Source organism: Arvicanthis niloticus, chromosome 4 (assembly GCF_011762505.2).
Source record: "Arvicanthis niloticus isolate mArvNil1 chromosome 4, mArvNil1.pat.X, whole genome shotgun sequence".
Classification (NCBI taxonomy): domain Eukaryota; kingdom Metazoa; phylum Chordata; class Mammalia; order Rodentia; family Muridae; genus Arvicanthis; species Arvicanthis niloticus.
Window position 1 is genome coordinate 124,894,725 of NC_047661.1, and position 23,561 is coordinate 124,918,285.

General features: G+C 42.2%; 1 protein-coding gene and 1 long non-coding RNA gene across 47 annotated transcripts in view; one reads left to right on the plus strand and one right to left on the minus strand.

Moving 5' to 3' along the window:
• The window catches only part of Adgrl2 (adhesion G protein-coupled receptor L2), a 619,706-nt gene that overhangs the window by 150,938 nt on the left and 445,207 nt on the right, over positions 1-23,561 (minus strand). For 6 of the 45 annotated variants that reach the window (XM_076933400.1, XM_076933399.1, XM_076933403.1 and 3 more), the window contains exon 1: positions 22,313-22,452. The exons of the other annotated variants lie outside the window; for them this stretch is intronic. The gene's annotated coding sequence lies outside the window, so the exon portion shown is untranslated. Of the gene's footprint in view, positions 1-22,312; positions 22,453-23,561 lie in introns of those variants that run through there. 45 annotated transcript variants of the gene reach the window in all.
• The window catches only part of LOC143442157 (uncharacterized), a 38,178-nt gene continuing 37,553 nt past the window's right edge, over positions 22,937-23,561 (plus strand). The window contains exon 1 of one of the 2 annotated variants that reach the window (XR_013110171.1): positions 22,937-23,075. This is a non-coding gene — a long non-coding RNA (uncharacterized LOC143442157). The remainder of the gene's footprint in view (positions 23,076-23,561) is intronic. The other variant, XR_013110172.1, reaches the window with a different exon arrangement.

Consider the following 23,561-nt stretch of genomic DNA (forward strand, 5'->3'; position numbering starts at 1 on the left):
GTACCACTAGCATCCAAGAATGGCAGCAAAGACAAAGAAAAGGGCAGACAGAGAAGTGCTTCTGCAGTCAATGTGCTGAAGAAGGAGGTAGGTACTCCTGCTGTATGCCTGTTCTGGGCTATAATCCTGATTGTGTGTAATGAGTAGTGAACACGCTTGCAGCTAACACAGCAAATACAAGACAGAGTCATCAAATATGGGGGAAATACCATCTTAAACCCATTTATCTTTCATCCCACATCTAGAAGTGAAAATGGTCAGTCAGTCTCTCTGTGTTTTCCAGTTTGTAGTGATCTAGTCTATTGCATTCATGTTCTCAGAGCACACTAGGCTTGCTGCTGTGGGCATCTGTACCACTTCTAACTCCTCTTCCTCCCTGCAACTCCTTGGCCACTTGTCCTTTGCTAGGGAATATCGTTTGCCCCTTACTCATTTGGTCGATCACTTGTCTTTCTCTAACTGGAGCCTCTGTGCAGCCTCCAACAGAAACTAGGGGAAAAGACGATTTTTAACCATGGTACAATGAGTTCACTAATATCAAAAAGGATGTGAAGGATTGTTTTCAGAAGCTCATGAGCTAATTGCAAACAGATCTCATGGCTTTCTCATCTATCACTTTATAAAGTGCCAGATACCATTCACAATGCCTGACAGGAAGCAAATCCATGGTAAACACTGTAGAAGGGAAGGCAAGAAGCCAAGGAGAGAAGGAAGGTAAAGGAAGAAACCGAAGCATGGGATGTCATGTGTAGGATCAGGAGGCCATAAAGGAAGTCAGTGGGGTTCGGATGCTCACGGGTAAAGCAGAGACAAATTTCAATCTAAATTAGAAACAAATTTACAGAGAGCTTCCAAAAAGTGTACTACACCCCACCCCCGGAAGGCCTATTTTTCAATTAAATACTGAAGAATATGCATTAACAAAACAGAAATGGGTATTTTGTCAGAAAGATGAACTTATTGATATCATATAAATGATCATCTTATCATTCTCTGCATCAACAGGAGTCAAACCAACCCCTCCAGAGAAAAATTTAGAACCACTGCAAGTCCTCATGTGAAGGCTGAGGAAGCAGAGGCACCAAATTATGACTAAAATGAAGCCTGCAGCTCTATTCCAAGCCAGAAGAATTATCCTGATCAACTTTAAAATGCTTACTTAGAATAATAGTATACACATACATGCACACACAAACACATGCATGCACACACATATACATACACACATATGCACACACATACACATGGATATCCTTCACAATTTACAACAATTTTGAAATAAAGCCTGTTAAATTATATGAAGCTGCTAATACTGAATCTTCTAGTTTTGCTTTTAGATAAAAACTGAAAATTACATGAATGAACAGATTAGACACCTGTTTTGCAAAGTGCATCCAAAAAATCTTGATGATTTTTGTTTCTATTGCAAATCTCTTGAAGTAAGCTTCAACTTCCACATGTTCAGATGGGAAAATAACTGCTTCTATCAGTAAAGCAACTCTTTAACAATGACATCATTGAACAGGGGTAACATATAGGTTAAAAAATATGGGTCAATGCTTGTCTAGCATAAACAAGACCAAGTCAAATGCTAACCCAGAATGAAGAATGAAAAAATAAAATGTAAATGCAAGAACAATCAGTCACCACTCGTAAGGCACCCTGATTCTGAATGACTTGGAGGTGAACACCAGCCGTCTGTAAGGAACCTATCAGGCGTCTTCTCTGAGATGCACACACTATAGAACGTTGCCTTGCACTCTGATTCACACTGACTACTGAAAAGCCATGGCTACTTTGAAATCACACCAGCGTCTGCAAGCTAATTATCCGTAATACATAAATTCAACATTGACAATAAGCCTAAGCAACTCATTTACAAAGAGACACATAGGTATTAAATATGAAATTTAGCAGGTTTTAATAATTAGAGTCTGTAAAGGGTCTGATATGTGTGTCTGTCCTAATTTGGTTAAGAAGCGTTTCTCGTGAAACACTTCTTAAACTAAACTCGAAGGCATTTATCTGGCATTTCACTAAATTAAAATCCTGAAATCGTACAGCCTTATGTATAAATTTAGATTTTATTAATACTTTAAATCAAGCCATAGCTATTATTCAGTTTCATCTAACACAATTTGCAGTAGACTTCTGCTGTGAAAGCAAGAACTCAATGAGACTCTAATCAGATTTTAATATAAGGCACTTCGTAAGGCGGGGAACCACCCTCCTGTCCCCCTCAAAAAAAAAAAAAAAAAAAAAAAAAACCTATCATTTCACAATTAAAAGATAAAGATAATCCACTGTTGAGGGACCATCACCCACTGAAGAAGAGAGCTGTGGACAAATGGCTCTTTGCATTCCAGAACATGCTCTGATGCCAAAAAACGTAGCCACCTGTGTTAGCGTCTCACGTAAAAATTAAATGCCTTTGTTCCACAGGCTGCTAGATGACTCGATGGTAGCAGGGTTTGGCAACAGCCTCAGCACACACTTACTACAATATTATGAAAACATCTCTTTATATATTTTACCTCCCAAACATGACGTTGTATATAGTTTCCACAACCCACTAAATACAATGAAATTCACACTTCGACACCAACAAGAATGTACAGGTCACTCCCTTTGCTTCATGCTGATTACCTTGAATCTTGTCCCCAGCATGACTGATCCTTTCTGAAGGAAAGAGAAACAAGTCCACATCCCAGACCCTCTGACAAGATTCCCTACTGACTCTCTTATCGAGACATTAATAGGTAGGAGGATCCTAATGCTGGGGGTGATACGGGCAAGGCATGCTGGGAGCAGGGATGCTGGAGCTATGACTGAAGGTCAGGGAGAGTCGGCTTTCATGCTTTCTGCATGGCAACTCCATCAGGCAACACATTGCAAAGGGGAAAAGTGAAAGCATTACCTTTTGTACTTAAGTCCCAAGAAAGGGTCGACCAAAGTGCTCTGACACTCTCAAATAGCGAGACAATACTGCCTGTTCTCAGCATTAGACCTTCATTTTCACCTGGTAGTTACTAAGTTATTATCTAAGCTATCTGAACTAGGAAATCTATAATAAGAAGGGAGGGAGGGAGGTAGAGAGGAAGGGAGGGAAGGAGGGAGGGAGGGAGGGAAGGAGGGAGGAAGAGAGAGAGAGAAAGAGAGAGAGAGAAAGAGAGAGAGAGATATGCAGAGAGGTGCAGAGAGGTGCAGAGAGGTGCAGAGAGAGGCACCAAGACACACAGAGATTGGAATGGGATGAATTGGGGAAATCTTAGCCTTGAGCAGAAACGAAAAAAGAAGGAGAATCTGGCCAAAACAAAACTGGCAGAAAACAAAATCTGAAAAGTAAAAAAACCAAAGTGCCAAAAGACACGGCTCACCTGAACAATGGAACCAGCATTCACCAGCTTTAAATCTACATCGAAGTCAGCGATGGGAAGCATTTAATCAGATCTGAGTTTCAAACTCCATCTCAACAGACTGCATCACGACATACTGTCTAGAGGCAAGCCAACTTTGAGATATGCCCAGAGCAACCGGAGATCGCATGCCTACTCTACTGTTATTCCCCCTGTATCAGTGGCAAGCCTGAGCTAGCTAGGTTGTGAACCTGACTATCGTCTTGACACTCAAAGTACTCACTTCTATGAAAAGTACAATGACCAAACTTGTCCCCCCTGCAGAAACAAAACTCAGGCTGGGGTACAGCTCAGTGTAGCAGCTTTAGCCTAGCAAAGATGAGGCCTGCTAGGTTGAATTCCCAAGTAACTCCTGCCAAAAGGAGATCCTGAGAGCCCACTGCGGCTGACGCTGCTCTGAGCTTACCCATCACTGATAGACCAAGTACAGCCTGGCCGTTACTCAATTAACATATGACAAAGGACCACCAGTCAAACTGAATACTACTGCTGCCTAGGACTCTCCGTTTCTGGTGGTCTTGAGACAGGCCCTATAATAGGCTGTCCTGGAATTCATGGCAATCTTCTTGCCTCTTCCTCCTGACAGTATAGGCATAAACCACCACTTTGAAATTCCACCAAGGGTTTCTCACTCTTATAGAGAACACATTTTCTACTTTTTAATATGCGCATTTAATTAATTATATTTCATTCAGTGAATATATAACATCAAGAGTTTACGATAACAAAAGAGAAAGATCAACTCAGTAAAGACAAACTGCCATGAATAAAAAAATAAAAAACAAATATTCAGGGGCATAGAGACTTCTAAACTTCCTGTAAGTAAACACTTATAACTAAGGAAACATATGAATAATGACTATTAAGTTATTTATTCACAGACTTCTTAAAACAGAAAGACCAGAGCAATGACAAACATCTCAATATATCTATCCTGGATGAAGTAGAAATTCTGTTTGAAATAGATTACAAAGCTGATGACTATGGAAACTCTCATAAACCAATTAAGTGACTGAAAATTTAACGTATAGCCTAAAAACAATGTCTCATTTTATAGGAACGTTTGGAAAACACACTACTGGAATACAGAGCACTTCACCCCAGAAACACTTGTAGGGATAGGAATAAAGGAAAGAAAATCTATTTTTGCATAAATATCACATTAAAAATACACTTACTGGGCCTGGGGATATGGCTCAAGTGTAGAGCGCTTGCCTACCTTGTAGGCACAAGGCCTCCATCGCATCCTCCAGCATCACGTAAATAAGTCCACCTCCAAGTTAGGTTGAAGCAAACTGGGGGCAGGGAGCATTTAGTCTTATGCTCTTCTGTTTCCTTTTACACTCTTCTAAGTATTATGAGAAACAGGAAGATGCCTCTCCCTATGGGTGGGATCTGGCTAGAACCTTGGTCCTAGTGATTTCTCACTTCTTTATTTGATTACACCCAATTATTATAATGTCTGTCTGTCTTCACTGCCTCTCAGCAGGACTACCATCCATCCACAACTTCTAATTAGGTTTCCATCCCTTCCAATATTGTCTATTTCGTGACTACCCTACATCAGAAACTAGCAATTCAATGTAATACTCTTTCAACTGAGACTATAAACAGTTATGGTCTACATGATCTTAACGGAGCAAGCAAGCTCTTTCCACAGGCATCCCAAGGTAACAGCCCAAGTCCGGCTTCTTCCACTTTCCGTGGAACTGTTCGGAGGAAGTGTTTGAACACTGTTCAAACACCTCAAAACAGCCTGTATCCTGCAGCCCTCCTCTGACAGGCCTGAAATGTAGGTCTTTCCACACCCTTCATTCTGAACATACTCTTGGCAGTCTCCAAGGCTTTCCTCTACACTTCATCTGGTCACGTGCTCACAGTGTGTGCAACGATCCTGTTTCTCCCACAACCCCAGTGAGCCCAAACCTCACACGGTGGTACCTTTCTTCAGGAAGGGGCCTTAAAAGATGCCTGTGCATCTGAAACATAGCGAAAGCCTACAGATTCAACAGAGAAAAGATGAAATGGATTTACCGGGCGTCTTGTTCTTGGAAAAGTTAAAACACAAGTATTTTAAAAGACAGGCTTGAAGACCAGTGCAAACAAATGCATATTTTTGGTCTGGAAATTTGGGCCAACTTGGTACCAGAAATTGTGTCAAATTTTTGAACCCACATGTGTGGCCACAATAACCTCTGTGGTATTGCAGAGAACCAAAAATAACATCCTCAAGGTGAAATCCAAGTCACTGCAAATGCTCTGGATTATTAAAGCAAACCCCAGGCCTCGCCTGCCACTCACACAGAAACAGCATCCGAGGTAGCTGCTCCAAACTGGAAGAGTGTAGCCACCTTTGATTACAACTGGGGCCACACACCAGTGAAGTATAAATTGCATTTTAAGAAGCCTTTGAAAATCCTTTTTGTGACACCAAAATTTCCTCTTTGTGGGCACGTTAACACGGTTTCTTGAAACCGGGAGAGAGAAAAGTCATAAGAAAATGGCAAAAGCTGAATTATTCAGGATTGGCAATGTCTTACAGCCTGAGGAAACTGAGCTATGCAAGACAGAGGGCGGTTGACACTCTGCCAAGTGTTAGGATTTGCTCATTCAAATGTATTGTCATGACCATCACTGAACCCCATTTATGTCCATGTAAGGGACGCCGTCAGCTGAAGTCTCAATGAAATTAACAGTCCTATATGCAAAACAATATCAAAGATGGGAAGATCTGCCATTCAGGTAAATAAGCAATCAGGATATCTGATCTACATTTTGAAAGAAAGGGGCAAGTTTCTGATGTTAGTTCTGAATGGTATTTTCTCTTTTCTATTCAATCGGTGAAGTCTACCCGTGTTAGAGCAAAAGCACACTACTCTAGGTTGCTTGTACGCATGTGACACCTGGGACGCTCAGCCATCTCCAGACTTAAAGTTTGGACACAGTGAACTTCTAACATCTACTAAATTGGTAACTGTTGGAAAGTGTAAAAATGAAGGTTCCTGTTTTTAAATCTGCCTCTACCCTGCTGCAGTTGGTGATTTCAAAATGTTTCATTTCACTTTTTAACACCTACATTTCACTTTGGGCTTTGCCTGGGTTTTGTGCTAGGGACTGAACCCGGGGCCTCCGTCATGCTAAGCACACCTGATCTACACCCCAGCTCTCCCTTTTCACTATATGAGGTGAAAAATATTAAAGCTTTCATAAGTGCTTGATTTTAAAAGAGCCAATTTCCACAAACAAAGAGTCAACGTTCAGAGACTAATGGACCTAAAGACGAGGAGAGGCCTGGGTGCTCCGCAAAGTTGCCCTTACTAGAGAGGACTAATGAACGGATACTTAATAGCTCGAACTATATATGCCTTTGTGGGACTTTTCCTAGTATTTTCAGTTGGACTCTCTGCATTATTAATGACTGATCCATTACAGCTCCCACCCAAAGGCCTGTGCTACAAATTCCATATGCTTTTTAAATCTTCACAATTTTCTTCTTAGGAAATAAATACAAACTAATGACAACAAAATGCAGTTGCCACAAAATTTTATCAGAGTCGTAGAGTCTGATAGAAAATGAGACCTGAGGGGAAAACAGAGACTAGGATCTTACAAATGTGCTAATTTACAGATTAGAAGGGACAGTGGGTCCTGTTTGTAATCAAGAACTGAGACGATCAACCCTGCTAATTCCCAGCCAGATGCACTGAAACATTTGATTAATCATAAATTGGGATGGAAATGACCAAAATAAATCAAAGGCATCAACTGTGTTGTGTATACTCCCCACCCCAACCTTCTCCTGTAAACTAGCTTCTCTGTCCTTTTAAAACCACTCCACCACACACAGAAATTGAAGGCCACAGCACACACACACAGCACTCAAACGTCCTTTAAAGAGCTTCAATAGAAACTTCTATTTCAGAAAGCAAAAGCAAAACAAAAAAAAAAAAAAAAAAAAAAAAAGATGTAAAAAGTTTTATTTTTGCAGGCTGACAAAGGCCATTCACAGTTTACAATGAATAAGTATACTTAGCACTAAGCGAAAACTTTCACGAGTTTAATAATGCCAAACATAAGGGGTGAGGTTTCTCTAGTAACCAGGGAGGCCTGAGAACATCCAAAGTCACGTGAGAATAATGTGTGTGTCACCTACATAAGACTGTAATAAGTTATGCCCTGCTAGAAGTCAGTCAAAGCCCATTTTAATCTCTTGGGGTAGTGTCAAATAGCAAAAATCACTTTGGAATGGGAAGAAAACTATTTTTCAGATTTATGATTTTTATTTTTTGAATGTGTGCGAAGCTAACTGGTTTGTGTGTACTGTATGTGTGCAGGTGCCCTGGAAGCCCAGAGGCATGAGGGCCCTGCACCTGGTGCTACAGCAGCCATGGTCTCCTGATGTGGGCGCTGAGAACGGATGCGAGCCAAACCCAAGTCCTCTGCAAAGAGCACTAAACACTTTTAACCTCCAAGGCATTTCTCCAATCCCCAGGACAAAAAAAATTGAGAAAGAATAAAACCATCAGCAATTTGGTAGGATGTAAAGAATATCAATTTATCAGAAAGCCATCTTAACTAAATTTTTTTTAGAGCTATTCTATATGAGGACATGCTCAAAGTGTTAAAGCAATATATAAATGCTTTAAAAACGTTCAGAATAGTGAAGGCCGAAGTGTTCTGATGCTTGTGCACCAGTATAAGTGCATACGTATTCAGGACTTAGTCTAAGTTATTCTTTACAGACAGACAATATTGCTTAATAAAATACACTAATACTGTGCTTCTGGTTTATTTTTAATTCAACACTAACGTCACGGTGATATGACTACAATATACCCAAAACTGCCCCTCTGACTGTCACAGAATTAAGAGACCACAGTGCATGGACCCTATAATATTTCAAGTATTCTTTTTTGTTTGCTTGCCTTGGCTTTTTTTTTTTTTTTTTTTTTAACAACAGGTTTTATTCTTCTCACTCTGTAGCCCAGACTGGCCTCAAAGTCATGGCAATTCTCCAGCCTCAGCCTTGCCATTTTAAAAATTCTTCAACTATTTAAGCAATAGATGTTCTATAAATTATTTAGTTAACTGCTGTTTTAAACAGCTCAAATTCCTAATTCTCTGGGATCTTAAGACTATGCAAAGTATTAAAAATCAGTCCCAAGTATTTTTAAATGTGCAGTATTTAAAAGTGAGCTCTGGCCCACTGAGAAGAATCTGCACTGCCATTCCTGATGACATGAGTTAGATTTCCAGAACCCCCGGTGTATAAGAAAAGGACCCCATCTTGAAGGCTAACCTTGTACCCCTCTACATGTGTGCCAGGGCGCATGCATGCATACACATGCTCGAACACACACACACACACACACACACACTAAATATGTTTTAAGAAATTGTTGATGTAATAGGATACTTAAGTTTTGTTCTTGTGAGTTTTTTTTTAATGTAATAGTAACTGAAACAAATTAAATCTATTCTCATTTAATGGTTCCATTTACAGGTTCCTAGAATAAAATTTTAAATAAACTACATCCAACTATTTTGCCATAAACACCTGCAATATAGTAAAATATAAACGGTGCTTTTACAAGAATAACAATGAGCAATTTCTTTGCAGTGGACCCAGCATCCGTGAGTTTCTAAGTCATCAAATGGGTACACAAGACAACTACACATTTAAAACACAAAGCATAAACATTATACTCAGCCACCATACTCATTAATATCTGTGTCATCCCATTTATATAAATTCTATGTCATCATAATTCCATAAAATATTTTATAAGCAATAATCAAGGCTAAATTTTTATGGAGGTTATAATCAGAGGAAAGTGGCTTTAGAATGTATTGCTCATATCTTAATGTGTTGCAGCTGCTATCCTAAACCCCAGAGGTAAAGCAAAGATTGTCTTCAAATAATTCAAATAATTTCAGTGGGCCAGGTATTGATGCTTCACACCGGTTTGTTACAACTAAGAGATTGCAACAGCTTTGTCATAACGCCCACAGAGGTCCTAAAATAACTGCATGAGGGACCTGCCATAAGCAAGAGGACCCTCTGCTTGGATTTATATTTTTGTCCAAATAAAGATGACTTAACATAAAGCATGATTTAAGGGGCCATAAATACAAATTAATTCTTTGAAACTGTAACGTGAAATCCTGTTATTACAAAATTTTACTGAGTTGTATTCTTTCTTAAATTAATCAGAAACAGCAGTCTCACCAATCACATTTATATTAAGACACTTAAGCCACAGACATGAGAGTTAGACATAAAACATCAGTGCTCATATTTTGAATTATTGATATTTCCTTTGATTTTATATAAAGGCAAAACTAAAATGCTTCAATGGATGAAAGAAAAATGTGAAATTTTCAATTTAATTCTTTATTTTAAAAAGTAGAAATCTGATACTCTATAACCTTAACCTGTTCACTCTTTTGTTCAGGCTTGAATTGGAAGTATTATGTGAGTTCTGTAAAATCTAACAAGGTGCGCATAAAGAAAAAGTATTCTTTATGCCTTTGTTAGACTTAAATTTGAAAAAAAAAATCTGTGAGACAAAAGGAATTCTTTTGAAACAAACAATTAGAAGAAAATAAGTAACAGTTTTACTATTTTATTGTTAAAAATTGTTAATTTTTAAAGTTTAGAGACATGAGAGAATTTTAATTTTTTTTTTCTTTTTCCTCACATACTTATGAAAGTACGTGATTCATCCAGATTCATAACTTCTCATTCCTGGTTCTCTATACCCACCAGCAAGCACCAGCTGTGATTACTATTTAGAGTTTCGTTTCTGCCCCTATGCAAAGTACTTGCCATAATATTTGACTCATGATTTAAGGATGAGCAAAACCATGGTTTTTTTAAATTAATTATCTTCCAAATTTTATAACCCTCTTATTAAGTTACTTCGATAGTATGCTCATTCATTACATATTTGTGAGTGTTATTCTTAAGTATAGACTCTATTCATAATATGTCTTGCTTAAAATAACAGTCTGCTCAAATAAACATGGGACCAATACATACATATTTACTCTTAAATCATAGATTTGCAAATGAGCATGAGATATTACATCATGAATTGATATTCTTCAAGAATAGATGATAAGATTATCAGAGCATTTACAAAGACTTTCAGGGCTGCTTCAAACTGAAAAAGCAGCCATCTACTCGGTCCATAATCGTGCCCAATATAGTTAGCAACCAGCAGTATTTCTACAAGAACACTTTTGAAAACATTTTGCAATAGACTCAGATTTCATTAAGCTGAGGGGGGAAAAGCATCACTGAAATAAATGTCCTATGTTTAAATTTAAGACAATATAAGTAGCACTTACCCTAGCTGTGCCTTTCCAATAACATCACAGAAGTTATGCACTCTGTGACAGCCCCTGCGCCTCGCCTCACAGTTTTTCTGGAATGAATTCTGCAGTAACCCTTACCTTGCTGAGAGGGAAGCTGAGGCATTAACTGGGAAAGGGTAATGAACTGTACTGCAGGCTCCACTTCAGTGCCTACCCACCGGGATGAGAAATGCCCCCGCGTAGCATTATTTAAGACAATGACACAAACTTGGCAGTAAGGAATGCCTATCAAGAATGCTATTGAGAAGGAGGACGTGGTGCTTGTGTGAAGCGCAGCCCCGTAATCCTGTTGAAGAATAATTGCTGTTGCTAACAGTCTTACCCTGTTGGGAAAATGCTCCGCGGAGCTGTGCCACAGACTTGTTGAGATAACGCAGAGTGTAATGCTGACACAAAAGCCCACGTCGGTGCCAAGAATCTCTCTATTACACCATTTTTCTCACCTGCAGGGGGATGTTCTGTAGACCAGCAACAATCTGACGCCTCGCATTAGGTAAAGATTAGCTAATGAAATAATATATTCAATACAGTGTTTCATTAAGAATCAAAGCCCTTTAAAATACAAACTAAGTATGTTTGTCACACCAACTTGGCAAGGGAAAGAGACTATTACATCTCTCTTCAAGAATACATAAGTGGGTAACCCTTTTGCATAACCCTACCAAGCAATTTCTCAAATATTACTTCACCGAAATGTAAAAACAGACAGTGGCATTTTCAATAGAATGGGATAGTGTTACACAAATGTACGCAGGCAAAGTAAGACAACAAAAATGACCTGCATGCTTACTGCCCTGATTGTCAAAATGCCCATGTCCAGAGTTAAAATGGTTCCACAGATTGATCTGAGAAGGTCTGAGGAATTCCATGGGCACAGTTAATGAAAGGAGCAGCTTTCAACCACACCCTACCTGTCCCGTCTGCATCCATGATCCTCCCAGTTATCAATAGCCTTCTCATCCCTTCCCATAAGGTCCTCACTGATGGTCGCCTTGTCTAAGTATCGGGCAACTTAGCTGCTCCTTCTGACAAGCACAAGTCTTTAACCTGAAGCGACCAAGTCTTTGTTTTTGAAACAAGAACACAATCACCTCATTTAATCTATTGAAGAAGGGCACGGGGAAAGGGATACAATTTGCTACTTTGTGTTTACTGATTGTTTAATAATATTTTACATAACCTGGGAAAGTCCCTAAAACGTTGCCATCTCTTAATGGTCATAGGCACTAGACACCTTTCAGATGTGTTCTCGCCTACAAATCAAAATAAAATAAAACCTCTGCATGAATCTGGTGTGTTTAACCTTACGATCATTTGCACTAGTTCAGGGCACACTTGTGTTTTATAAACACAGAAAATGATAAGTATCGAGCTACTAAATTTCACTGGAATTTGACTAACCTCAAAATACCTGGCTTTCTAACCACCATTTACTCACACACAAAAAGAAATTATGTCGTTAACATAATTTTCAAAGGGTAAATTATCAAGGCGATGGGCCCTGACTTGCTTATGTCGTATACAAGCTCCCTCTGCAGGTAATAACAAGGGTTAGCAAAAATATTTGCAATAGCTAAATACTACTAACTACCCTGTTCTCTCATTTGAGTAAGAGGATGCTTCCTGAAAATTTGTAATTGACAGTCATCTTATTCCCTACCCTGGTTAAGAAGGTAGCCTGACTTGGCAGCAGGCCTAAACTTATCAGAGTCACCCACAGGCTATTCATATTATGGGGGGAACAAAACCAGAAAACCTTGTTTATACTGAAAGATCCTGAAATGACAGACGCCCAAAAAACGAAGTGCCCAACCCATTCATCATGTGAACACAAAGCAGGCAACGGGGGGGGGGGGGGTGTGTGTGTGGAAGTGGGGTGGGGGGTGAGAGCACCTGAGATCAACTGACAGGAGAAAGACAAAAAAAAAAAAAATGTGTGAAAATGAAACACACCTCACACTTTATCTTAATCTTTCTCTCTGGAGTTCCAAAACTGAAGAGAGCATTTATCTTTCAAAACAAGATTTTACTAATTCAACAACAAAAAAAAGAAAAAGAAAATTAAAAAAAGAAAAGCACTCGACGTTGTCAATGCCCTTTCCTCTTCTGTAAGATTTGTTTTAGAGTTCCTTTTAATCTACCTTTACCCAAAAAACCTCTATTGCTAAATGCCCTTCCCCCTGGTTCATAGCAATGAGGATGTGCCTCTGCCAACAGCACACAACCGGAAAGGGTGGAGAACAGCTTCAAAGTCTAGGGAATAGCGTGTTAACCCAAAAACTGCTAAAAAAAAAAAAAAAAAAAAAAAGACAATATTTGATGTCTTCACTTCCGATTTCTCCTCTCCATCACCCACACCAGCCCTTCCCAATATGCAAATAATGACTAGAAACTGAACCCAAGTCTACCACACTTTGCCTCACATTAACTGGAAGGCTTACAAGCACTATTTTCTTTTGAACTCTTTTGTTTTGTTTGGCTGGGTTTGGTTTTCTGATTCAAGGACTCCTTATAGAAACCAGACTGATCTCCAGCTCATGGCAATTCTCCTGCCTCAGCCTTCTATGTCCTGGGATTACATTCTTGTATCGCCCTGCCCACCAAGGTGATGCTTTCAAAAGTAAATAAACAACAACAACAAAAACCATAATGAGCAAATAAAAATTATAGGATGAGGGTATGCTTCAGACACTGGCCTGTGCAGGGCTCCAGTTTAACCTCAGACTGCCAAACTAACAAAAATGTAAACAGAGATTAATTCTCATGCTAATTACAGAAACATCACAGAGACAAAAGTTCTATTTCATTCATTCCTTCCCAGCCCCCAGGAAACAAGAACATAAGGCCGAAGGCATTTTAAAATGTAGGATGTAACAATATATAAACTGCCTTTTGTGTACGCTGAGGGCACCACAGCAGTCACAACAGAAAAGGCAAAGGGTGTTAATGTTCGTCTTTGTTCACCCATTAAAGCAAGCAGAGAAAGCACCATTAGCCAGGCATTTTCAGTTTCTTCCCTACAAAGAGAAGCCTAGGGTATCTTAACTCGAGTCTATCATTTCTATTTATTGATACAATGAAGTAGTTTTGTATCTTATCCATCTTTGTAAACAAACACAGCCTATCAGTCTCCTGTGTATCTTGTGTCAATTCACAGGAAGCCTTCAGCAAGCGCTTGGCAATGGCTAGAACACAGAACCAGAACCAGAACGCAGCACCAGGAAAGGATGCTCCTGACAGCCACAAGAACACTGAGGAGGAGGACAAGAAAGGAGCCGGGGATGTGACAAGGGGGAGAGCCTTGTTTAGTAGCAACTAGAAGGCCTAGGCTCAATTCCTAGCACTGAGGGAAGGAGGCGGAAATTAGTGGAGAAAAGGATGTGTAAGAAAAGTAATTTCAAATCAATAACCACAGCACTGAGCACTAAAAGACAGATGCTTTTAATGCAGAAGACTAAAATTTCCCTGTGGAAGGTATGTGTGGAATGAAAAAAGAAAAAAAAGGAAAAGAAAATAAATGTTGCTTTTAAGCAAAGACAGAAAAATCATTTTTAACAGCTCTTCTCTACGTAAGTGGAAGCTGAGAACTGATTACGTCATGGTATTCTACAGAAAATAAACACTAAGTATTGAGTTTATCAACACTGTGTCATGGTTCAGCCATCTTATGGGAGACTAGGATCACAGTTCTTCAGTTTGAAAGAATAATTAAAATTGAAGCTTATTTTCAAAACAATAACAACAAAAAATCTTCGCATTCTCTATAAATAAGCTATGTTACTATCCTCTAAGGGGAAAAAGCATTAGTGAAGACCAAGGTCGCCTAGTCGCCCCCACCCCACCCCACGAGCAGCCAACTGCCATTTTGACAGTAATTGGGGTTAGATTATTCTGCCATCTCATGCCTGAGTGGAGTCAGAGGTGTAGACCCGCATAGCAGTACTAGGGGCAGTGTTAACAGTGGGCAGTTTAGACGCTTTATGGTCCAAAGGCTGAGAACACCTTTGAGAGCAGAACAGAGCTGAACTCGCCAAATCATTTCAAAAATCATTGATGCATTTTGGATGCATCAAGCAACCAAACACAGTTTGGGTTTTAAACTTGCATTAATTCTTAACCTTAAAAAATGATCTAGAAATACCATTGTATCAAGAGGATCGGAATATAAATTGTTTGCTCTGTGTGTATGTCTGGCAGAGAATGGGGTTAAACGGTAAGGCTTTGATGGCTAAACCATGCCTTTTTAATTATTTATTGGACTGTCCTGGCCCATCTTTTTTGTCACTACTGCACTAAAATTTCCTTGTGCATATCAGAAAAAGACACGGGCTCTATACGCCTTTGTTCTGACAAAATAATATTGGTTTGATTTGATGGTCTGTGTAAGGTTAAGCAACTATCTTACCAGCTTCTGCCACCCTTCACGGCCAAGGATTAACGTTCTCTTTTATCTCTATTTCTTTTTTCTACCACTGGATAATTTTAAAAAAAAATCAAGGTTATTTAATATAGTCTAGAATAGAATTAAGACTTGGTCATTGACTTTGGGGTGCTTCTCCAGACTGCTGCTCAAGCCCGCATTTCTAATTTTATAAAGTACTAGATCCACCCCTTTAAAAAGGCTTTGAGGGGTCCATTTTTTGTCATACCCCACTCCCAGCCTTATGTGGGTTTCCTTTAAAGAAACGAATTGCAGTGCCGAAATTCAGAAACTGATGTGCGGTACGGCATCTGCCTTTTAATGTTTGTAAAATGCTCCTCACAGGTTGGGGCGAGAAAAACATCAATGGCAGAACCAACTGGGACCCGTTTTTGTCCCTCGTTTTCATGTCCTGCCCTGATTAATGCCTTGCTCTGCAGAGGGAGACATTACATCCGGGCTAAGACAGACCTAAATTTTACCCTCAGGCAGAAATCTGATTTAAACATCTCTATTTAAAGTGACATTTGTCCTCCTCCTTTCAACTGGTTTCCCTAGAAATTCCAGGAAGTTGACTTCATGACCTAAAAACAGCCCGGTGGCTTTGGAGCAGCACTTGTGACTATTCCTGCAGCTTGGTGAAGCTTCATAGCAGAATGAATCAAGGTGGCCATAAAACAGGTGCCCAGCTATCTGCACCACTTTATTGTGCTAAGAATTTAAGATAGAGGATTCCATATAACTCTAGTGTTGGTGATAAAAAAGAAATCCTAAAATGTTCCTGAGGCTGCTAACTGGCCACCCTTTCTGATAGAGGAAGTTTCTTCAGATTCCTAAAATCATGCATAGCATTTCACTGATCCAAAATATTAACTGATCAAAGATTCTAAGAAAGCAAGCTCTACAAGAAATGATTAACACCCAAATGTAAGGTTTCTCACATGCTATGCAATAACTTCGGTGAAAATAAAAACAGGAAGAGAAAAGAAAAAGAGATACATTTAAAAAATATTAACCCAGTAAGCAAACACATGCATATTACAGCACAGCCGACGCCCTCCCTCCCACTGCTGGCGTGACTTTTGATACTATTAAGTAATCTCAACACTGCTGAGAAGTTTCTACTAACCAAGGTAATCTAATTTCTGTTGCTTTTCAACCTAAATTAATTTTTTTTCTTTTAGCTGTCTGGTAATTGAACAAATTTATACAAGTGTGATGGGGTTTTCCTTCCCACAACAATGCATAAAATCCCCTATGAAGATGAACAGTATGGCTTCTTCATAGGGTTGTACTTTTGTTGTAATTAAACAAATTGTATCTGAATCTGCTTTGTGCTTTCCAGACATTTCCAAAGCTTCTCCCATAACTGCACTCTATCTGAAGGCATTGTGAGTTCAGTTCCTTAAACTGATTTTTTTTTCCAGGGAGTATTTACTTGTCGAATTAAAATTTAAAAAAGTTTACTATATGGAGGGAAGGGAGGGGGAGAAATAATAAGCTTTCAAAACTTACTGAGTTAAAATTTGTTTTAGAAATACCCAGATTATTGAATTTAATCTATCAGACCAATGACCTAACAACATTGATATTTTTAAAAAGTAGTTTTAGCTGATGGAACCTTCCTATTCTTATGGCCCATGACTTGCCTAAAAATAACTGCTTATATCAAAATTACATTAAGGAATTTCTCTAGTATGTAACACATGCTTAAGGAAACCTATACATTAGACTCGGATGCCTAACTGAAGTCTAATAGGGCCTAGTTACTTTTTGTTAGTGACCACTCAGGTCAGTATACAATGTGTTATGATTCACGGTACCTAATTCCAGTAGTTAGCCATCTATGTTTATATTAAACAAGCCATTTCTTTAAGCTGTTCTTAAGGCATTTTTTTTTTAAGTCACTTCTTCAATGTCTGAGGAGCATCTGAGGCAACCAAAGGTTTTACAGAACATCTCAGTCTATTTTTCTGATAAGATCACTCTAATTACAGTAATCTAATGATTAAGTGCTTTTTCAACCTTTAATCAAGAATTATTTGCAGAGATGAGTATTTGAGTAGGCCTGAAGAACTAGTGTTATGTAACAGAAAGCCTAACCAACCTATGATTTTCATCTAGCTTTCAAGTAGAAATGTTTTAATCTTTGCTCAAAATAGTTCCAAATCAGTTGAGGCAATGTGAGCTAATAAATACAAAAACTGAACTGACCAAGAATCTACAAGAATCCAAGTCCATTTTCGGCTCAGCTACAAACATTGCTATTTTTAGTACTTCATCAAAACCTTCAATTTAGATCAGCATGCTTGTAAATAACCTTCCTCCATAAAAACACACCTTATTTCTAGCACACATTACCTAGAAAATCGTGGTTTTTGTTTTACAAGAATCTACCTGGCTAAAAAGCAGGCAGGTGTCAAATGACTCTTCAAGACTCAGAAGCAGAAAGAATCAAGATCACAGAGTGTAAGCTTCTGGCAGGGAAATTTCTAAAAGTAGCACTCTGCAGACTGCTCAGCCCTTCTATGCTCCAAAAGATTGGATTCTTAACCCAAATCCACCTAACCTGGGTTCTAATTATCAAGAATTATTAATAATTATCTAATTATTAGGTAAGTGATAAAGGGTTTGTTAAAATCAAACCAGTCTTCATAGGTGGGCACAGGTGAGCAAAGATCGCATACTACAATAAATCTGCAATGCCACCTCTAGTCCATACTGTGTCTGTTAATAAACCATTGTTCAAATAATTCCTCACAAAAGTTAGGTCAGACAAATATTTTTACAGAAAGCAGAGCAGTAACATTTTATTCCTGGGGTTTGCAGGTCGATGGTTCCTCTGACCTTCACCACATCTCTGTCAGTTTTCTCAGACCCCGTGTTCCTTAAGGACGATAAATTACAACCTTAAATTGGTTAAGAAAGCACACAGAGCGCCAGGACTGATCAAAGTCCTAACCCTAAGTAAGTCTTGGTTCTGAAGGTCTCCATCCCCCTGAGTGTTTTGAGAAACACCCAGCAGCCTGCTGCTTCTGCTGATGGTGGAAACTGCAGCAGTAAAAACTCCAAGTGTTCATCTTAAATTAGGACTCTCTGCATGTGAGATCTATGCATTTATATCCGTTTTTATGACATTCGGAAGTTCTGCTGGGTGCTTTGATGTTACTCCACTAATAAAGCAGAGCGAAAAGCCTGGAAAACAAAAGTTATTTATTGAAGATTCTCATGTCAAAACTTGAAGGAATGGGTTTGGTCTAGCCCACATGATTCAATATTCCGAATTCCCTAACGACCTGCTCCAGGGCTATCTGCATTTCTAAATCCGTTTTCTGTTGCCAACACATACTAACCTAGTGATTGAAAATGGCAGCTGAAGTGCTTCGACGGCACATTAATTTTTCTCTAAGTAGCCCAATTTTGTCATCGAAATGCGGAGAAATCCTATTTTCACTGTGTTTTACACCTTTAGAGATTTGTCAAATGCAAGATCATAGAAAACGAAGAACAATGCTTTCAAGGCAATTTTTGAATGATCACTAACAGCTCTCAAGGATGCTGTGTTTTCTCCATAATACTTTGCACCCAAAGCAGAGGAGTTAGATGCAATTCGGGTACAGGAGTCACAATTACAACCAGTGACAGCCCCCACCCCAATACTTCAGTAGTTCTTTGGCTAGTGAACAAAGCAGATTAAAAAAAAAAAAAAAAAAAAAAAAAAAAAAAAAAAAAAAAAGCTATCATAAAATGATCACTGGGTGAAGCTCTCCATTGGAAAGGCACTAAAAAACTCATCTTGATCTGAAAACAATTACCACCCCATTAAACAAAAGACTAAAATATTTAGGCAATTAATGGTGGTAGGTTTTCCCCTCTTAAACTGGTGCATGAGAATTTATTTCCACTACTAGAAGTTAGAATTCCTAACCATTAGTAAATAATCCTTCCTCCAAGATAAGAATGTCAATTCCTAGACAAAACCAAACATCACTGGTAAACCAGAGATTGGGGGTGGGGAAGCTTACAATTTTCAACCATTCTGTTTGTCTTTAAAAGTCAGTTTTGAAAAACTAACGTGAAATAAATACAAGCAGTTTTCCTCAGAAGAAAAGAGTTCTCTCTTGACCTCTCTGCCCTCCACAAATGCCCCACAGTCCAGTTTCTTATTTCCTTCTTCATTCAAGTTGTGAGCTGCTAAAAGAAATTCAGACATCATAGGGCTCTACAGATGGGAGGAAATAAACAAATCAAACAAACTAGGTAAACACAACAAAAAGGTGTCTAATGTTTGACCAACTTTTAAAAATTAAAACAAAACTCTATCTAAATAGAATTACCTCTATTTATATACAAGTCGTAAAATTTGAGTCTCTCACTTAGAAATGTTTTCCAAGTTGATACTCGTTTCAGAAGTTCTGTTAATAAAGCTCACGTGGGCTTTTCATTTTTAACAAGATCTACTTCCTTTTTCTTCCCTATTAATTTAGCAAGTATATAAAAAAAAGTTTCCGATGTGTAGCAATGAGTGTCTTATCACAGAATAGCTATTGTTGTAGAGGCTAATTGGACGCCCTTCTAATTATAGTAATAGAGCAAAGTGCGTTAGATTTTAGAGAAAAACGTTAGGTTACACAGTCAGGCTTTTCTCAGTGTTCCACGAAGAGAACCCCAAAAGACAGGCAACAGAGACTATCCTAAAACAAAAGGTCACCGTTTTCCTAGGGGGAAAAAACCATTTATCAATAGAAAATAATTGTCTTGCCATCTGCAAGGGCTCCAGAGCAACAGACAATGTTTTTTGGTTCACATAATTACAGAACAGTCAAAGTTCGGCAGCACAGCCTGATTCCTTCTTCCAGCTTGCACCCTTTACAATTCCCACTGCCCTTTGGGCCTCGGCTTGGAAGCAAAAGGAAGACAGGCTGCAGTTTTCTCAATTGAGCTGAAGCTAAGAAACCTTTGATATGCTAATCGCCCCCTTCAAACGGTAAGAATTCACACTTGCATTAATTCAAACAATTTGTGCAGCATGTGAAATGGCACCTCTTTTAGAGCGGAGCAACAAAGGGGGAGATGCGAGCTGTCTGAAGGAACTCAACAACAGAGCATGCGTTTCTGGGGATTCCATCACGCACCAGTTTACTGGACGGTGGAGGGAGGGGAGACAAAGTTCGAAAACACACCTGAACTTAAGCAGATTTTCTTAGAAGGAGTCTCGACGGATACTCCGTAAGCATCAAAGGACACTACATTTAGTTACCTTTGGCTAGGCTCGAGACAGTTCTATCCAACCTTCTATGCTGTCACGGTCACCCCCAAAAAGTTCTGTATTTCTATGGACGAATTAGTGCCTCTTTAGCGCCTGCTTCTTAGGGTTACCCGCCATGGACCCTGACTTAGCAAGAGAACTCCCAGCAGGCAATCACTGACCAAACGGGCGTGCCTTTCTTCAAGGTTGGAGCTAGAGGTATGCAGCGTCAATTTGGAGGGGCAGGCTCAAGAATTAGACTGCAGAGGGAGAAATGAATGAACCAACTACTGGGAAACGCGACGCCTCTGGAGATGGAGAGCAAGCAAAGGGATCTAGCACCGGGAAATGCACAAGATAAAGCAGCGGGGCGGGGGGGGGGGGGGGGGGGGGGAGAGCTCCTTGGAAACCTGGAAACCTGGTCTTTGTAACAGCAACCATCTGGTTGGTGCTGAGGCTCAGGCGCGCCCAGGCTGCATGGAGAAGCTGCTAAGCAGCCTGACACCTTTCGTGAAGCAGGAGGAAAACATTTCCTCCATCTGAATCTGAAAAGGCATGGTTTGTATCTGGAGGAACGGAATGAAGGGGCCAGGAAAGGGGAAGGAGAAAAGAGGAAAGGAGAGAGGGGAGAGGAGTCCCCCACACGCCTGGGAAGGGCTATGATGGGCAGCTCAGAACGCTGCTTTTGGAGGACAAGCTGGGTGGACAGGCTGGACCGAGGGGTCCAAAACACCCAGGAAGACACTCGAGCCTCGGCCTCTGCTCGGAGCCAGTCCCGCACTCGCTAAGGCCTCCAGCGCTTTCTTCTAACCCAAACCCTGCAGTTCAAGGAAGAGAAAAAACTTTGCTGGTCCCAAGTGCAGGAGTCCTGCATACTAGGGACTCCTGGTTATGGATCTCCCCGGTCCGTGTGGCGGAGAGTCTCGAATTCAGGAGCCCACGGCCGCGACCCCAAGGGTCTCCCTGGCCTCGTGCTCCTCCCACGACTCCTTCTCCCCGCTGCTTTCAACCTGAGGCTCGCACCAGACCCAGCAAGCTCCCCACCCCAAAGGCAGCCCGGGAGCCCACGCCCCTTAACTTCTGCTGCAGGCCCAGCGCGGCCCGCTGCTGCCCTCTCACTGCGGGTCCGGGATCTTCTCTGCCCTGGCTCCGGCCCGCCGAGTCCCAGGGCCCCGCCACCCTAGGGCTCCGCGGCCGGGCTCCCCTGGCCCCGGCAGCTCACCACCCCTAATCGCTGCCAGCCTCTGAACCGGCGCCGCCACATCTGGCTGTGCTTTGCTCTCATCCTCGCCTCTCGGCACCACCTGACCAACAAGAAACGACGGCCCGCAACAACTCATGCAAACCCTCCCCCACTGCCCCCTTCCCAGGGACTCGCTCCCAGCGACAACCCAAGGACTAGTCCCCGCCGAGCCAGGGTCCCAACACCTAGAGTGGGACAACCCCGAGTGCGCACTGGACAGTCCCCTCCCCAGCCCCGCTGCGTGAAGAACCAAGGGCACCTTCCGGTCCCTGTTAAGATTTTTAAGAAATCCGCGCCCCCCCCCCCAAAAATGCAAGGTTAGGCTGGAGCTGGCTCGCAAACCTGAACACCCCCCCACACACCTTCTCGGTCCCTAGCAGCCAGCCTGATTCCCGAGAGCGTGACAATAGCCGCACGCGGCCCGGCGAGCGGGCTGCACCGCACAGAGTTCTGCGGATCGATGTCGGCGGGAAGGGCTGCGCACGAGTGGCCAGAGCGGGTCTGTCCCCGCGACACGGCCAACCTCCAGAGCCGTCAGCCCCATCGGGAGGCGCCCAGCAAACAGGTCTCCGAAGCCAGCACAGAGGCACATTGTTGGCGCTTACCTCGGTGTGCGAGCGCGCCCCTGGGGAGGGCCAATCTGGCGCGGGGAGCCGCGCGGGGACACCGGCGCGAGAGAAGGGCCGAGGCGACCGGCGCGGGGTGCTCCTGCTGGCTGAGCGCGCGCGGGGAGGCGGCGGCTGGCGGGCCGGACGCGGCGCCGCGCGGCTCTTCGGCGTGTCCTCCGGCTCGAGACTCCACCGCCGTCAGCCGCCGAGTCCAGCCAAGCAGCCCAGCGGCCCGGGCGGCTGCCGGGGGCTAAGTCAACATCTTCCCGCAGTTTCCCACACGCCGCTCGGCGACACAGGGGGCTCTGCCCACACACGCGCGCGCCTACCGCTGCACGCTCCCTCCCGAGACGAAAAAAAAAATCAAAATTCAAAACCAAAAGATGCGGGGATGAGAGAGCAAGGCTGGCGGAGGTGCGCCGACTCGGGAGTCCCCTAGCCGCCGCGGGAGTACGGCCGCCGGGGAGCCAGGCCAAGTCCGTCAATCAGTCCGGAGGAGCCCGGAGCGCGCGGGCAGCGCCGGCAGGACCTGCATCCGGCGCACGCGCCGCCCCTGCGGCCTGGGGCACGACTCTGCCGCCGGCCCTTCTTCACACGTCGGGTCTCCCGGCCCGGGGGGCGCGGGGGGTGGTGGATCCGCGGATGCAGGAGGTGAGAAACTCGGGTTCGAGGAAAGCGACGGATGGAGCAGGGAAGAGCCGCGCCGCTGCACAGCCGCGGAGGGAGGCTGGTCCCCTCAACAATCGCCAAGAATCCTCCGGTAAGCTCCCGATGGCGCTCGGGCACCTCTGCGTGCGGGTGCGCGCGCGTGTATGTGTGTGTGTGAGTGTGTGTGTGTGCTGAGTGTGTGTGAGCCAGGAGAGAGTGAGAGCTAGAGGAGAGCAAGGAGAGCAGGGAGCAAGAGGCGGGGAGCCCGAAGTCCTGACACGGACTCAGCTAGGGCTGAACTGGAGTCACCTCCTGCCTCCTCCTCCTCCTCCTCGTCGTCCTCCTCCTCGTCAATCCCCACCCCCAGCCCCCTCAACCGAGGACTGCTAATCATATAAACATATGAGCGCGGACTGCGGCGCAGCATCCGTCTCTCCCTCCCTCTTTTGCCAGCCAAGGGGCTTGTGCAAACTCTAAAGAAGACAGGCAGCTGAGTACAAAACGCGGAGCAGATAATCTAGAACTCATTGCGCCCAATGGCCATTTTCCACTCCATTGGAGCAGCTGCGGCAGCGGGGCGCCCGAGCGCGGGGAAGGA